The 16,665-nt window shown below is 42.2% G+C and overlaps 1 protein-coding gene across 2 annotated transcripts in view; it reads right to left on the bottom strand.

Annotated features, from left to right (window-relative positions):
* LOC311247237 (pre-mRNA-splicing factor ATP-dependent RNA helicase PRP16-like) overlaps positions 1 to 16,665 on the bottom strand; it is a 115,047-nt gene that overhangs the window by 73,356 nt on the left and 25,026 nt on the right. The gene's annotated exons all lie outside the window — the stretch shown is intronic.

Here is a 16,665-nt window from a genome sequence, read left to right as displayed (position 1 = left end):
GAAAATGAGGTCACAGTGTTCAGTATAGACATATGTACAATGTTCGATGCAGAATAGACGTAACTGAGTTACCATATAATATACAATACTATGCAGTGTACTAATGTACAGTACTATATAGTGCAAAGCAGAAATGGGATGAGGTACAATTTAGGTACAATTTACAGTAAGGTGTACGTGTTGTAGTGCAATCCTTCATCAATAAATATAAAGTGTGGGGAGTGGGTGCTACAGTGTGTTTGTTTAAAGTGGGTGTGTGCTATAAAGTGTGTGGAGTGGGTGCTACAGTGTGTTTGTTTAAAGTGAGTGTGTGCGTGTGGATGTGTGTGCTATGTGCGTTTGATGGTTGTTGTTGTGTAGTGTTCATTGTTCGTTTAGCAGCCTTATGGCCTGGGGATAGAAGCTTCTTCTGAGTCTTTCTGTGCTCGCCTTGAGACTCCGGTATCGCTTGTCTGACCGCAGCAGTTCAAAGAGGCAGTTGTTCGGGTGACTGGAGTCTTTAATGATTCTCTTAGCCTTGCCCTTGCAACGCTTGTTGTAAATGTTCTGGAGGGTGGGGAGCCCCCCTCCAATTGTGCGTTCGGCTGAACGTGTCACTCTTTGTAGTCTGCTTCGGTCTTGTGCAGTGCTATTCCCAAACCAGGAGGTGATGTTGCCAGTCAAGATGCTCTCTATTGTACATGAGTAGAAGTTCTTAAGGATCTTCTGACTGACTTGGAACTTCCTTAGGCGCCTGAGGAAGTAGAGGCGTTGTCGTGCCTTCTTCACAACACTGTCAATGTGTGTGGTCCATGTCAAGTCCTCGGATATGTAGGCTCCGAGGTACTTAAAGCTGTTGACTCTCTCAACCGGTGCCCCGTCGATGCTGAGGGGGCTGTAGTCCTTGACCCCCGACCTCCTGAAGTCCACAATCATCTCCTTTGTTTTGCTGACGTTCAGGGAGAGGCTGTTTTCCTGGCACCATCCCGCCAGGACCTTGACCTCTTCCAGGTAGGCCCTCTCGTCGTTGGCAGAGATCAGCAAATTTGATGATTGTATTGCTACTCCGCTGAGCCACACAGTCGTGTGTGTACAGGGAGTAGAGGAGGGGACTCAGAACACAGCCCTGGGGGGCCCCTATGTTGAGGGTGATGGATGAGGAGGTGCAGTTGCCTGCTCTCACCACCTGGGGTCTGCCCGTCAGGAAGTCCAAGACCCACTGGCAGAGGTCATAGTTCAAGCCCAGGTCCCTGAGCTTGGCTATGAGTATGGAGGGGACTATGGTATTGAATGCCGAGCTGTAGTCGATGAATAGCATTCTCACATAGTTCCCCTGCCTCTTGTCCAGGTGTGATGCTGCTGTGTGCAGCACATGGGCTATGGCGTCCTCCGTGGACCTGTTGGGGCGGTATGCAAATTGCAGGGGGTCCATGTTGATGGGGAGGGAGGAGCAGATGTAGCCCTTTACTAGCTTCTCAAAGCACTTCATGGCTATGGAGGTGAGAGCTACAGGGCGGTAGTCGTTGAGGCAAGCAGGCTTGGATTTTTTGGGTACAGGGATAATAGTGGACTTCTTCAGGCAGGTGGGGATGACAGCCTCTTCTAAGGACAGGTTAAATATGTCAGTGAATACCGGGGCCAGTTGGTCGGCACAGACTTTTAGGACGCGGCCGGGGATGCCGTCCGGACCTGCTGCCTTCCTGATATTCACTTTAAAGGTCCGCCTCACCTCATGCTCTGTTACCCTGAACACTGAGTCTCCATCAGCAGCAGACCCCCCCCCCCCCCCCCATTGCCGTGGCTTGTGGGCTGGTGTTGTTATTACCAGCATCAAACCTCGCATAGAAGGTATTGAGGTCATTTGCTAAGGAGATGTCATTGTTCAGTTTGAGGGAGGCGCCTTTGTAGTCTGTCATCGTTTTGAGCCCCTGCCACATAGCTCTAGAGTCAGCCTGTTCAAACTGGAGTTCAATTTTATCCTTGTAGCGCCGTTTGGCCTCTGTCACTGTCCTCCTTACGTTGTATCGCGCCACCTTGTGGTCATTCATGTTGCCTGCCACTAGGCCGTCGTTGTATGCTTTGGTGCGCGCTCTCAGAGCTTCACGGACGGATTTGTCTACCCAGGGTTTTTGATTTGGGTAAACTCTCATTGTGGTAGTGGGGATTGTTTCTTCCACCAAAGTACGAACATAGTCCAGCACTGTCTCTGTGTAGACATGAATGTTATCTGTGTCGCGGAACACACTCCAGTCTGTGCAGTCAAACGCAGCCTGGAGCGTCTCCTCTGACGTCAAATCCCATTTCTGCACCTCTCGCGAGACTACGGGAGTGCTTTTGATTCTCTGTTTGTACTTTGGTGAAAGGAAAATGGACGCGTGATCTGACTTACCAAAGCCACTAGCAGAATGAGCCTTGTATCCACCCTTGAATTGCGTGTAACAGTGATCTAGGATGTTACCGCCTCTGGTGTTACAAGTCACATGCTGATAGAAGTCAGGTAATACCTTTCTCAGATTGGCGCTATTGAAATCACCCACCACTATAATGGCGGCGCTAACGTTCGCCGCTTGGATTTTATTTACCTCGTCGTGGAGTCTGGAGAGCGCGACACTATCGCTGGCTTGCGGTGGAATATACACTCCTACAAGGATGATCGCCGTTAACTCCCTCGGGAGGAAGAAAGGACGACACTTGATGGTTATATATTCCAGGTCTGGGCAGCAGTGGTTCGATAATTCCTTCACGTTAGCTGGATCGCTCCAATTGTTGTTAAACATGAAGGCAATACCTCCTCCACGTTGTTTGCCGGACAATGCTGATCTGTCCTTGCGGTGGATGAAGAAGTGGTCGGCCGGTTGTATGGCGTGGTCTGGGACGTCCGCCGTCAACCACGTCTCGGTGAAGCAGAGAACGTTACAGTCTCTAACGTCTCTTTGGTATTGAATCCTTGCTCGGATGTCATCCAGTTTATTGTCAATTGATTGTACATTGGCTAGCAATATACTGGGTAGTGGCGTTCGGTGTCGTCTGGATCTCAGCCTGTTACGGATCCCAGCTCTCTTCCCTCGCCGCCTGGTGATTCCTTTGTTCCTGGGGTCAGGATCTGGTCCCATTGTTCTGAGAATCTCCATAGGCCATTGCTGCGGTTCGGAAAGCTGATTCAGGGAGTAATCCAATCGGTAAGTTTCCCGTAATCCGATGTCTATAAGTGACTAACGGTCATACACATTAAATGCACCTACTGTTGGTACAGACAAAACTCTTAAAACTATAAATATTAACAAAAGTAAGCACAATCTCGACGGAGCGAACAGACAGGCGACCGGGCGCCATCTAGCCGGCTAGCAGTAGCTACAGATAGCTCCTAATATCAATGTCTTATAACTAGGGATGCTCGATATTGGCTTTTTTACCGATACCGATATTCCGATATTGTCCAACTCTTAATTTCGATACCGATACCGATACCGATATCAACCGATACCGATATATGCAGGGTTTCCCCCCAAAAAAACGGAATAATTTCAGGTAATTAATAATTTCACTGGATGCATTCAAAAGGCTTTCTAAATGTAAGCATTATCTGTGCAAAATATGATAATTAAAAAAGTAAAAATTAACATTACATATCTCTTGTTGTTGAATTAAACCAACATGCATACTTTTGACAATAAATAAAATAAGAATTGGTTCTTACTTGCTTGCCTGGGTAAATAAAGGTTAAATAAATGTAAAAAAAAAAAAAAAAAAAAAAATCTTCGATACCGATATTTTCCGATATCACATTTTACTGCCGATATCGGCCGATAATATCGGTCGGCCGATAATATCGGACATCCCTACTTATAACATTGATTCGATGCATATTCGAGCCCCTGGCTTGCATCGCAGTCACGAAAGGGGCTAGCTGAGGGAGTAGGGTATATCTGCAGAGCCGCAGATATACCCTGCTGAGGGCATGCTGAATGTGATTTGACCAAAGCAGAGTATACACACAGACAGTGGAGGTTTGCAGATAGCGAGCATTTTGACTTGTTGCGTGGTGGCGATGTCTCGCAGATAATACAACTACAAGTATAATGATATAATATATATATTTTATTAAAAAAATTATTTTTTAAGTATATATATATATTTTTTTTTTTTTTTTTTATAAAACCAAAAACGATCGGTATCGGCCGATATGGCTCATAGACAATCGGTGATCGGTGGCAAAAAACGTGATCGGGGCATCCCTTTGATAGCATGTAAAATAATGCTGTATATATATATATTTATTCTTACCGTATATATCTACCCACATCTAGATGTCTGTACATATCTAAAATAATTTTTACATATCTGTAGATACTATATCTATATCTGTACATATCCCTTACCTACTCTTACCTACTCTCTGCTGGCCAGTATGACTACTACCATAGTGTATTTATACCAGTATCACTGTACATATTAATAGATCTGATTAGCACTATTACTCAGTACAGTAGTACTAATATATATATTTTTGACCCAGTTTAAATCACCTGTACAGTGTATATTACTATTGCGCTTTACAGTTACATTTGCACTCCAGTTGGATGCCAAACTTATTTTCGTTGTACTGTACTTGTGCTGTATAATGAAGACAATACAATTTAATCTAATCAACCCAAAGAATGATTATAGCCCTTTCTGACATTCTAAATACACTTAGCAAAGTCTAGGCTCAGAATATTGCAGTGTTTCCCTTATATGCATTCAGCAGCGGTGCGAATCAGGACCGCCGCTGCTATGAACTAGACTACCCCCCGAATATAAAAAAATTTAATAATAATAATGCATTTTTTTTTTAATCATTTCATTTGGGCTGTGGGGGGTGCCTAATGTCTGAAGGAGTCGACTGAAGGCTTCTTGTCCTCTGCGAAAGCATGCAATTGGTCCACCAGATGGATACATCTTGATATTTGTCTAGTGCAGACCTGGGCATTGTACGGCCCGCGGATTCTGACCGGCCCGCGAAAGATTACCGTACATGATAATAAAAGAAAATTTAAAGATTTTTTTTTTTATTATATATATATATTTTTTTTTATATTTTATTTTTTTTTATTCTTTTTTAAAACAAACATATAAACAAACATGACAACACACGATAAGATATACAAGCATTAATTGTCAGGGCACATCCAATGAGATCACATTTTGGTTAGTTGTTTTATATAAGATATACCCATAATACCTGTTATCTAAAAAAAAACCCTACATACGTATGCTCAGCTCGAAACCCCCCCTCCCGGACCCCACCTTGAGAAGTACCTCCACTATCCCTCGCACCTAACCAGACACTACCATTATATATATATTTTTTTTTACTTTTTTTTTTTCATGTCAACGTTCACACGCACAATATACGCTTACCTAGGATTTGACTTGATTCAACAACAAAGCAGTCGGGGCAAGCCGAAAACGGTCAAAAGTGTGGTTATTTGAAGTTTGGATTTTTTTTTCACAACTGAGGTAGGTAGATTACATTTTTAGAGACTAAAGTACAGAAAAAAGGTACCGTTGGGTACCGTTACCGTATCGGTTCAAATGTGAACGGTACCCATCCCTACTGAACACACAACTGCAGGGCAAGGGCATTTTTGCTCATGAAATGCATAGCCATGTGAAAGCCTTCATGACAAAGTTGCAATTAATTTCAAGGCAACTAGGCAGCAACAGTCTCAAACACATGAAAACCCTGAAAGAAGTCAAACCATCAGCTGATCACCGGCACAGGTACTCATCCATGTTGGGAGCACTGCATGATGAATTTTCAAGGCGTTTTTAAGATTTCAAAAAGGTTGAGGATGAAATGCAGCTGGTTTCCTCTCCCTTTACCTGCAGTGTTGATAGTTGTTCAGCTTGAACTCATTGACCTGCAGTCTGATTCACTACTGAAAGAGCACTTTAAGTCAGCATCACTGCTAGAGTTCTACTCTGCTCTCAAGGATGAGAACTTTGCAAACATGAGGAGACATGCTCAGAAGATGTTGGTTCTCTTTGGACCTAGATATGTGAACAGACATTCTCAGTCATGACGTTTACCAAGTCCAGGTACAGATCCTCTCTCACTGATGAACATCTGGCAGCTGTGCTTCGCATCTCCACCTCAGACATGCAACCTGACTTTGATGGACTTGTTAAAGCTCAACAGAGACTGGATTTCTCACACTGAATGAAAAAAAAAGAACTGAAGAACACTAAAATGTGGAAATATAACAAGTGAAATGGGACACTTGATCTTTATTTTTCTTTTTGTTGCACAGTTCTGAAAACATTAAATGTTTAATATAGGCATGTAAAGTAAAAAAGGCTACAAACTGGGACACATTTCTTTACACAGTTCAGTGACATGTCTTGTTTATTTTTGCTATAAGATGATGTGATGTCTTTAGAAAGCTAAGAAAATCCTTGTTTCAATAGTATATGAAACTCAAAATGCCCTTTGTTATTAACACTTTGATCGCCATGGGTTAAATTCATAATTTACCATCCCTCGCCAGCTCTATTTGTCTATGGAGAAGTTCCCCTTCTTTGCAGGGCTATAACTTTTTAAATTCTATTGCTACATTGCCATTATTATGGCCCATTCAATGTCCTATATGTATTGTTCAGGGTGTAGCAACGTTAAACTTTTTCATTCACACTAAAATATGGTCTAAAGTATAAGTATGTTTTTATCGTTTTCTGCAGCTTTCTTCAGAACGTGATTTATAGCCCTAAATGCATTATATTGATGATCAAATACAGTTTGGTAGGAATCTGTGCGAGATAAAAAGTTTCAACTGGACGTGGTTCTAGACGTTTCTACGCATCATCTGATGATGACCGGATGGGCGGGGGATCGTTTATAATTCCGTGGGCAGCGTTAGATGATTCATCCAGAGTGGGTCATATGTTCATCAGATCAGTTAGTATAGAATACGTTAGAAAATAACGCTGAATCTTACCGTGGCTTCCTCGCGCCGCTGGCAGATGAGCGTGGAACAGATTTTTTTCTATTATGGGATGTAGAAATGCCCGATCCATTTCCAGGTTGTATAATAGTATATACGTCCAAATAACGTTGTTTATTGAGTTAGGGCGAGCGATCTATTATCCAGTGTTTCAAGATGGAGTCGCGGGAGCTATAGCGAGTGGCCGGACCACATTTGGATGAGTACTACCGGTTCAAAGGTTAATATCCGGTTGGCGATCTGCCGATCGGCCACCAGATGGCGCTCTTGAACCACTAGAGAGTTGAGAGGAGATCAGCACTGTGTCTCAGGGCTCCGGAAAGGAAATATGATTTCGATGACAGATTTTTGAAATATTGACATCAAAGACGAGTTACGGCGTCTTCGGCAGAATGAGCATGGCTCGGAATGACGTGAAAACTCGTTCCCGGCGATCATAGTGTTAATGTTTCACATTTTGTTTATCATTTTGGAAATAAATTCTATTTGAATAAATGATATTTTTTAAAGCTAACCTCACCTTTTAATTGCCAAATAATAACATACACTCTTACCAGGGGTAAAAACAATGCCATTTACTGTTTTTTATATAGAAATAAAATGTATATTATGCATAATTGAGTTTGGAATTTTGGCCCGGCCCTCCAACATATTTTCAGTTGCTCATTCGGCCCCCTGGGAAAAATAATTGCCCACCCCTGGTCTAGTGTGTTCATTAGACAGGTGAAATCTTATTTCAGTGCCTCTGTGCCCGTTTTCTTAGGCAGTTAGCCTCGCTGGTATGCGCACCATTAGCGGTAGCCACGCTTAGGCCTCTGCTTTTGTGAAGAGTGAAAAAATATATATATTATACTACGGCTCCTTTCGATTGATTAGTCGACTATTCGTGGTCAGCCCTAGTAATTTGTAATCAGATTTGTTATTTGACTTGCCACAAATCTCACCCCACTTATTGTCTAGTGATTGATTCCGTATTTACAGGCAGGAGTGTAAAAAGTACCCAGAAATTATACTTAAGTGAAAGTATGGGTACAGTCTCAAAATCGTACTCAAGTAAAATTCAGAGTATCTGGCTAAAAACACACTTAAGTACATTTAAAAGTATAAACTTTTTTACTTTTACTCGAGTACTAAAAAGTAAAAGTAAAAACTTTTTTTTATTCCGGGGCAATGAAATGTTCCGTTTCGTCTTCTTAATCACTCTTACTATCCTTTGTAGCAATCTTCTGTAGCTTGTCACTGACTGTCTATTCTTCTGATAGCAGGTGTTTAATCAAAGATCCCCGCTTTCTAGTCTTGCACAAGGACCAATCAGATGGAGACTCAAGTGTTCAGGATAGGAGGAGGACAAGAAACCTGTGGAAGCCAAAGGACCCACAAAGGCGGCAACGAAGAAGTCTGAAGAAGTCCACCATTATCCCTGTACCCAAAAAGTCCAAGCCTGCTTGCCTCAACGACTACCGCCCTGTAGCTCTCACCTCCATAGCCATGAAGTGCTTTGAGAAGCTAGTGAAGGGCTACATCCGTTCCTCCCTCCCCATCAACCTGGACCCCTGCAATTTGCATATCGCCCCAACAGGTCCACGGAGGATGCCGTAGCCCATGTGCTGCACACAGCAGCATCACACCTGGAACTATGTAAGAATGCTATTCATCGACTACAGCTCAGCATTCAATACCATAGTCCCCTCCAAACTCATAGCCAAGCTCAGTGACCTGGGCTTGAACTATGACCTCTGCCAGTGGGTCTTGGACTTCCTGACGGGCAGACCCCAGGTGGTGAGAGCAGGCAACTGCACCTCCTCATCCATCACTCTCAACATAGGGGCCCCCCAGGGCTGTGTTCTGAGTCCCCTCCTCTACTCTACGACTGTGTGGCACAGCGGAACAACAACACAATCATCAAATTTGCTGACGACACAGTAGTGGTGGGCCTGATCTCTGCAAACGATGAGAGGGCCTACCTGGAAGAGGTAGAGGTTCTGGCGGGATGGTGTCAGGAGAACAGCCTCTCCCTGAACGTCAGCAAAACAAAAGAGATGATTGTGGACTTTAGGAGGTCGGACTACAGCCCCCTCAGCATCGATGGGGCACCGGTCGAGAGAGTTAACAGCTTTAAGTACCTTGGAGTCCACATATCCGAGGACTTGACATGGACCACACACATTTTTGACAGTGTAGTCAAGAAAGCACGACAACGCCTCTACTTCCTTAGGCGCCTAAGGAAGTTCAATGTGAGTCAGAAGATCCTTAAGAACTTCTACTCATGCACAATAGAGAGCATCCTGTCTGGCAATATCACCTCCTGGTTTGGGAATAGCACCGCACAAGACCGTAGCAGACTGCAAAGAGTGGCCCGTTCAGCCGAACGCACAATTGGAGGTGGGCTTCCCACTCTCCAAGACATTTACAACAAGCATTGTAAGAATATGGCCAAGAGAATAATAAGAGACTCCAGCCACCCAAACAACTGCCTCTTTGAACTGCTGCGGTCAGGCAAACGATACCGGAGTCTCATGGCAAACACAGAGAGACTCAGAAAGAGCTTCTATCCCCAGGCCATCAAGATGCTCAATGACAATTAACACTATGTAACCAGGGAACAAACTTAACTTTTTGACTTACCAGCCATTTGGCTGGTAGATTTTTAAAAGTACCAGCTGGGCAGATTTTTTACTAGCCAAAAATTATAAATAGCTTTTTAGTATATCGCCATGTGTTATTATTACCGGTACATATAATACTCTCATATGCTATTTTCAATTAATATCATAAACAACATAAGGAATATTAGCATAATTTTGAGTGGACTGAAGGAATGAGTCAGCGTTAATAGTTTTAAATGCAAATAATTTATTGAAACAAAGAAGTGGTCCGTCTTCAAACTTCCACTCCTCTCGAAACTTTTTTATATTTGAATATCAACATTATCTGTCCATCCTCAGTAATCCTCAGTTTACTATAATATACTCCTGTCCTGAGTCCTGACTAGTGACTCCGTCGTCTTTCCAAACGCACACACACACACACACACACACACACACACAGGGAAGGGGAGAGTGCCCCCCCCCCCCCCCCCATTACTCTCTCTGCCTCGTCTGATCATCAGGATTAGCTTGTTAGCTTACGTTAACGTTGTAGTGATTGGTACATAAACGTTCATTTCGGGCGATGTGGGCATAAAGGAATGGCGACGGTGCCAAAGCATGTAGCTGCATTGGACTCGTGAGAAGAAGAAAAAACATCACAGACTTATTTCGCGTCTGTAGGCGCACTGCTGTGTTAATGCTGCTGTGTTGACGCTGCTGCTGTGTTTTCAAGAAACAAGACGGAGTGGGCGGATATCATATGACTCGCGGAGTTGCTAAGGGTTTTTCAAAATAAGAGTATCATATGAACCTGAACGTTGCTAGCTGCCGGAGCCCAGATATTATGACTGGAGCTGTGCTTGGGGCGGCAATGAGACCCGCACAGGATTTTCAAAATAAGAGTATCGATATGAACTACACGCCAGCTGGCCGGCAGACTATTATTTTTAGACGCCAGACGGTAAATCTACACGCATTTGGCAAATGGCGTCTAGTTATTTTGTTCCCTGTATGTAACAAACCATCAAACACACTCACAGCACACACACTCACTTTAAATGGTCAGCTCACTGTAGCACCCACTTTACACACTTTAGACACTAACACTTTATATTTATATATTATTGGCAACTCATTGCACATAGCCATGCCTTGCACCTTACACCTTACCTGCCTTGCACCTTACCTGCCACAAGGTGGCACCACAAGCTACCTCATCCCATTTATACTGTATTGTAACCTCTGCATTGTATATTGCACCACAAGCTACCTCATCCCATTTACCTCATCCCATTTATATTGTACTGCAACTACTCTGCATTGTATATTGTACATCGAAAAATTTTGTCTGGTTTACACTTGTTTAAGTACTTGACTTTCTATTTTATACTTATTATAATTATCTATTTTGTACCTAGCACACTCTCAGGAGCAAAACAGAAAGAAGCATTTCATACAAAAGTATCCTGTATTTCTCTATGACAACTAATAAAGAAACTTGAAACTTGGGTTAGGGTTTTGGTCAATTTAATCTTGTTTTAAGACAGTTTCATGCAATCATTTTCTTAAAACAAGATTAAATTGACCAAAATCAAGAAAGAAATAAGCTAAATTATCTGCCAGTGGAATAAGATAATTCAAGATAATTCTACTCAATATTGGACTTATTGTACCAAATACAAGATATTTTCACTTGATACGATTTCATTTTTTGCAGTGTACAAATATGCAGCTACCTGGGCCTCCAGAGCACTTCTAGTGTCCACACCAAAAACATCCTAGCAAATGCACACACACATGACTCCATGAACATGAACATGAATCTCGAACAATTCTAAGGTAGTTTTAAGTTATATCTCCGGCAGCGTGTGCTAATATGGATCCCGGCAGGGTGTTTTTTCAGGGGAAACACTGTTTCCTAACTAACATTCACACATTCAATATGTTCATCATCTGAACAGACAGGATCCACTCAGCACACTATGTTAAACAACACTGTTGCTCACATCATGAATTCATCTGGGTTTTATTTAAAATAATGCGTAACAGGAGGACCTAGAGTAGGGCTTGCTTCCAATCTCAGGTTTGTCCGCTAGATGGCAGTGTTGTACAGCATATAGTTTGTGTGGGCATATTTTTTTTTATCCAATGATTTAATGAGTTGAGGCCCGTATAGGCCCATCTGGGTTTCTTGCCTCTACATGAGTTGAGGCCCGGTATAGGCCCATCTGGATTTCTTGCCTCTACTCAGCACCTTTATACACTTTCTGTCATGGTCAATGTTTTTACTGTTTTGCTGAAATGGTGCGAAATAAAGAAATGAGAAATATTAGTCTAGATGGAAACATAGGTCCACCTGCATAGGGTGGATTTTTTTTTCACCACCTGTTTTTTCTTAATCATTGAAGTGTCCATTTTAAGATTCTGACAGGTAACAGGTTGGAATAATGTCCCATGGGGTTTATTTTTAACCCTTTATTACACCTATCCTGAAACAAAACCTGAACAATAAGAAAAAGAAAACAGCATAACTTTTGAAGTTAACAACATATAAAGACAAAAAAAAATATCCCAAACAAGTTTGACCCAAGGAATTCAGTACAATTGTTATTTTTAAGATTCAAACACATCTTGATTAAATTTCAGGACAGAAAAAAATAAAAACGCTGAAAAACATATATCACATCTCTATTTTCCCTTTTTACTAAAATGTAGTGCATTGGACGAGATCGATTTAGGTTAATATTGGAAATAATATTGTAATAAAGATTGTCTCCATGCTGTTATGCCCTAAATATTATATTTTGCATAAACAATTCTAGTTGAGAGAGAGACAAATGAACACATTTTCTCATGCGATTTTGATCAGTGATTTATTTATTGTCAACACTTAGTACCACGGACGTGTTTTGTCGTTAGTTCATGCCGACCTTTGAGTGCCCCCGACGTTATATAGCGTTTTATTGTCGTATTCTTTTTTATTGGCGATTTGAATTCATATTTCATCAATCGAGCCTCGGGTTAGTGCTGCAGAGTCTCTCTGAGCTCAATTGGGAAGATACCGCCCCCTATCGTCTCTCCCTGTGTAACTGCACCCCATTACTTTACACTGACGAAGGGGGGGTGGCCAGTTTCCTCATTTTACTTTTCCGTCAATGCCAACTGAAGAATCCATTGTGCTCGCCGGCCCGGAAAACGTGTGGATTATGTATTTACAGTACCCAACACTGTAATCAATAAGCGTGATCGATATTTGGAATGGCGATCAGGAATTGGAATAATCTTTTTGGATAACATCTGATCTAAGGTAAGGAATCTATTTTACCAGTCTTAGGATAATCAGAGCTATATTCACAGAGATATATAAGCGTTTGCCCCATGTGTGTGTGTGGCTGTGCGAGCGATCAGGAAATGAGATAATCGATATTTCAGCCCGCTTCTATAGCGTGCATAAGTACACATATACTATCGATAATCTAGCATTTATTTGAAAACGATTCATAAATAGGCCGAAAAATTACAACGTTTTTGTGTATTCCAGAATATTCCAGTAAATGCCTTTTTACCACGGAATCTTTATATTTTCCTTGAAAACGAGGGCTTTTCAAAATGCTATAAAACGGAAATGAACCGATTAAAAAAACAATCCGTTTCGACTGTTGACTGCAAACAAGTCATTGATAAACAACGGGCAGATTAAGACACAGGCATAATTTAAGACAGAGATTATGCGTTCACAACGCTATCATTGAAGTGGGTGTTGGCATTCAACCACGTTTTACCATGTTAATGGCCGGTAATCAAAGTGTTAAGGTTCAAACTATATGTTTTCATATGCACTGGATATCATGGACTGGATATATTCTTTGTTCACACAACATTCAAGTCTTTTTTTCTATTTGTATTTTGTGCCCTAAACTACTAATCATCATCATCACTAAAACAATTGTCAAAGTCTATCTCTTCGATCTCCATCTCTTCCTCCGCCTCATCTAGGGCTGGGCGATATGACGATATTATATAAATATCGGGTACAGTTCATTAACGATACACTTTTTAAACGTATCGTGGATATCGTGATGTTTTGCCCAAAAGGATTGTGTCGCGTCAATCTGGTCCACACGTTGACACTTTTTAACAGCGCCGCCCCACACACACTACTGCATCAAAGTTACTACTTATGATAACAAAGGCATTCGTTTTGTGGCATCAACGTTATATAGTTACACATTCAATAACATCAGCGTATTTACATAGCAACGTCCGAGGTCGACCTAGATAGATAGCAAGCATTAGTCGTTCATATCTCAGCCCGTGCTGACTCAGTTGTGCCCATTCTGCGGTCTGTTAATAAAGTTTTCAATCAGACAGATGTATGGAAAGGCTTTTATTATAACATCCGTTGCAGTAAAATCATTATGCCTCGTTGTTTAGTCATCCTGCGGAGCTAAAAGCTAAACGTCGGCCGCGGGGAGCTACCGCTACCGTTGTTGTTGTCGTGAGCTCTCGTAAAATCAATGGCGGATATAGCGATGTAAAAAATGAATACGCGCTTGCCGATTGGTGCTAAGAACAGCAGGGCGGGTGCAAGCGGTGTGACGTAATTGGCAGACTCGACTGTCAATCAAAATGATTCTGTTTGCCATCTGAATGAATGAAAACGTTATTAACAGATTGCAGAATGGGTACAATACAGTACAGCTCAATACAACAACAGTGGACTGAAGGATGCAGACCAGAGAAAGACTTTTGTCTTGATTACATCAGGGTCCCCCATTTTCAATTCATCATATTTCATATTTCCATCTTTAATTCAGTCTAGTCCCCGTTTCTGTTCAACGATTTTACAAAAGTTGCAGCCTCTTCAGGTGTGTCGAACTGACTCTCTTTGCCGTGATAGGTAACGATGAGGCGGGCTGGATGGCGAATTCCAAAACGGAGCCCCTCCACCTCTCGGAGCTGGCACACGTGGGACACGCCAAGGGTGCCCACTGTCGCCATTGATTTTTGCGGCGGCCATTGAACCCCTGTCCATAGCTCTTAGAGCTGAATCCTTGTTCTCTGGCATTAGGAGGGGAGGTAGCGAGCATAAAGTATCTCTTTATGCAGACGATCTATTGCTCTACATATCAGACCCAATGGCCGGTATCCCAAATATTTTGTCTCTTCTAAAGGTTTTTGGAAGCTTTTCTGGCTACAAATTAAACATACAGAAAAGTGAATGCTTCCCAATTAATGATCTTGCCCGGAATATTATCGCCTTCCATCTTTCCAGGCAGGGGAGGAAATTAGGCCACTTTACTCGCCAATTGCGAGTATTTTTTACGTTTGGCGAGTAATTCATGAAGAGCACTCGCCAGTCTGGCGAGTACTAGTAATTACAAAACAAAACAAAAAAATCATTCTGCAATCTGCTGATTCGCTCACTGGCACAAACCGAACTCTGACTCCCCCCTTGATTCCTCCCATTTGCGCCACATAATAATCAGACCATAACCAATGAACATCATCGTTGTACAGATGCGCTCTAAGCTCCTCCAATGAACACTCGTTTTCTAGAAGATGCCGCCCATCTAGGGGAAGTGGACAGACCACTGCGTGCGGCCCTACAGACTCCTGTCACCGGCTTGACAACGTAGACAAACTTACAAAAACACATGAGTGGATGAAAATAATTGCATGTAGAGTCGTCGCTTTCGGATATCGGTGCGGTCTGACATGGGGGCGAACAACAGCACGCGACGTGTCTCCTTCGAGTCGGATGAGAATGACAGCATTAGCCGGCTAGCTACCTAGCATGTAACAAGCTACCATAACGCGCATTCAACATAGTGGACGACTATACTGAGCGGCTTTGCTTAAATGCAGCCGAGTGACATTTTATTATTACCGGGTTTCCCAGCATATCACCACTCGCCCATATGCCGTTCACAACGGTGATGTTGTCATATTTGGCATTCAGAACACACCTGCTGAACCCCTAGCGTTGTCGATTCGGTTCCAATGTATTGTCATCTTACAGCACAAGTACAGTACAACCAGAATACATTTGGCATACAACCAGAGTGCAAATGTAACAAGTCAAGTTCAAGTTGTTTTATTTAGCTATTACATTACAGTGAAATGCTTGGTTCTTTCACTGCCCAACCCAGTATTGATTGATTGATTGAAAACTTTATTAACAGATTGCAAAATGGGTACAATACAGTACAGCTCAATACACACAATTGTTAAGGGGATGCAGATCAGAGAAGGACTTTAGTCTTGTTTACATCAGGGTCCCCCATTTCAGTCCTGTTTGCTTAATGCCTTGTCCACTTCCTCCACACTCCAATATGTTATGATGAATTGAAAATGGGGGACCCTGATGTAAACAAGACGAAAGTCTTTCTCTGGTCTGCATCCCCTTAACAATTGTATGTATTGAACTGTACTGTATTGTACCCATTCTGCAATCTGTTAATAAACTTTTCAATCAATCAATCCCTTCAACCCTGCTCCTGTCAAACCTGCTCTTTCCATTCCCTCCATCATGTCCCCCCTTTCTGATGAATATTTCCTGCACTTAAGAGTCAGACACACATTCCTAGTAGTTGAGCTGTGATGAATGAAAACTTTATTTAACAGATTGCAGAATGGGTACAGTACAGTACGGCTCAATACATGCAATTGTTAAGGGGATGCAGACCAGAGAAAGACTTTCGTCTTGTTTACATCAGGGTCCCCCATTTTCAATTCATTTTCAATTCATCATTCAGTATAACCTAGACCAGCCCAACCCAGCATCTTTCACTGCCCAGTTCAGCCCAACCCAGTCCAGAATAGTTCCCTCTTTCATGTTAATATGTGATTTAATGATGTAATATTTTGAAGAGTAGAGACAGTGTGATTAATTTACTATGATTGAAAATCAATTTAGACGAAGACGTACAAAGAAGTAATTATCACAATTAGCGATTTTTTTTGTCTGGTAAAAAATCTATTTGGCTGGTAAAAAAAATCAGATACCCGCCAGTTGGCTGGTAAGCCAAAAAGTTAGTTTCCTCCCCTGTTTCCAGGTAGCGGATACTGGTTTTAAGTACCTGGGCATTAACATCTCCCAATCTCTTTGCTCT

Source organism: Notolepis coatsorum, assembly GCF_963971535.1.
Source record: "Notolepis coatsorum genome assembly, chromosome: 20".
Lineage (NCBI taxonomy): Eukaryota > Metazoa > Chordata > Actinopteri > Aulopiformes > Paralepididae > Notolepis > Notolepis coatsorum.
Note: the sequence above shows the minus strand (reverse complement) of the source record. Positions and strands in the feature narration are given on the sequence as shown.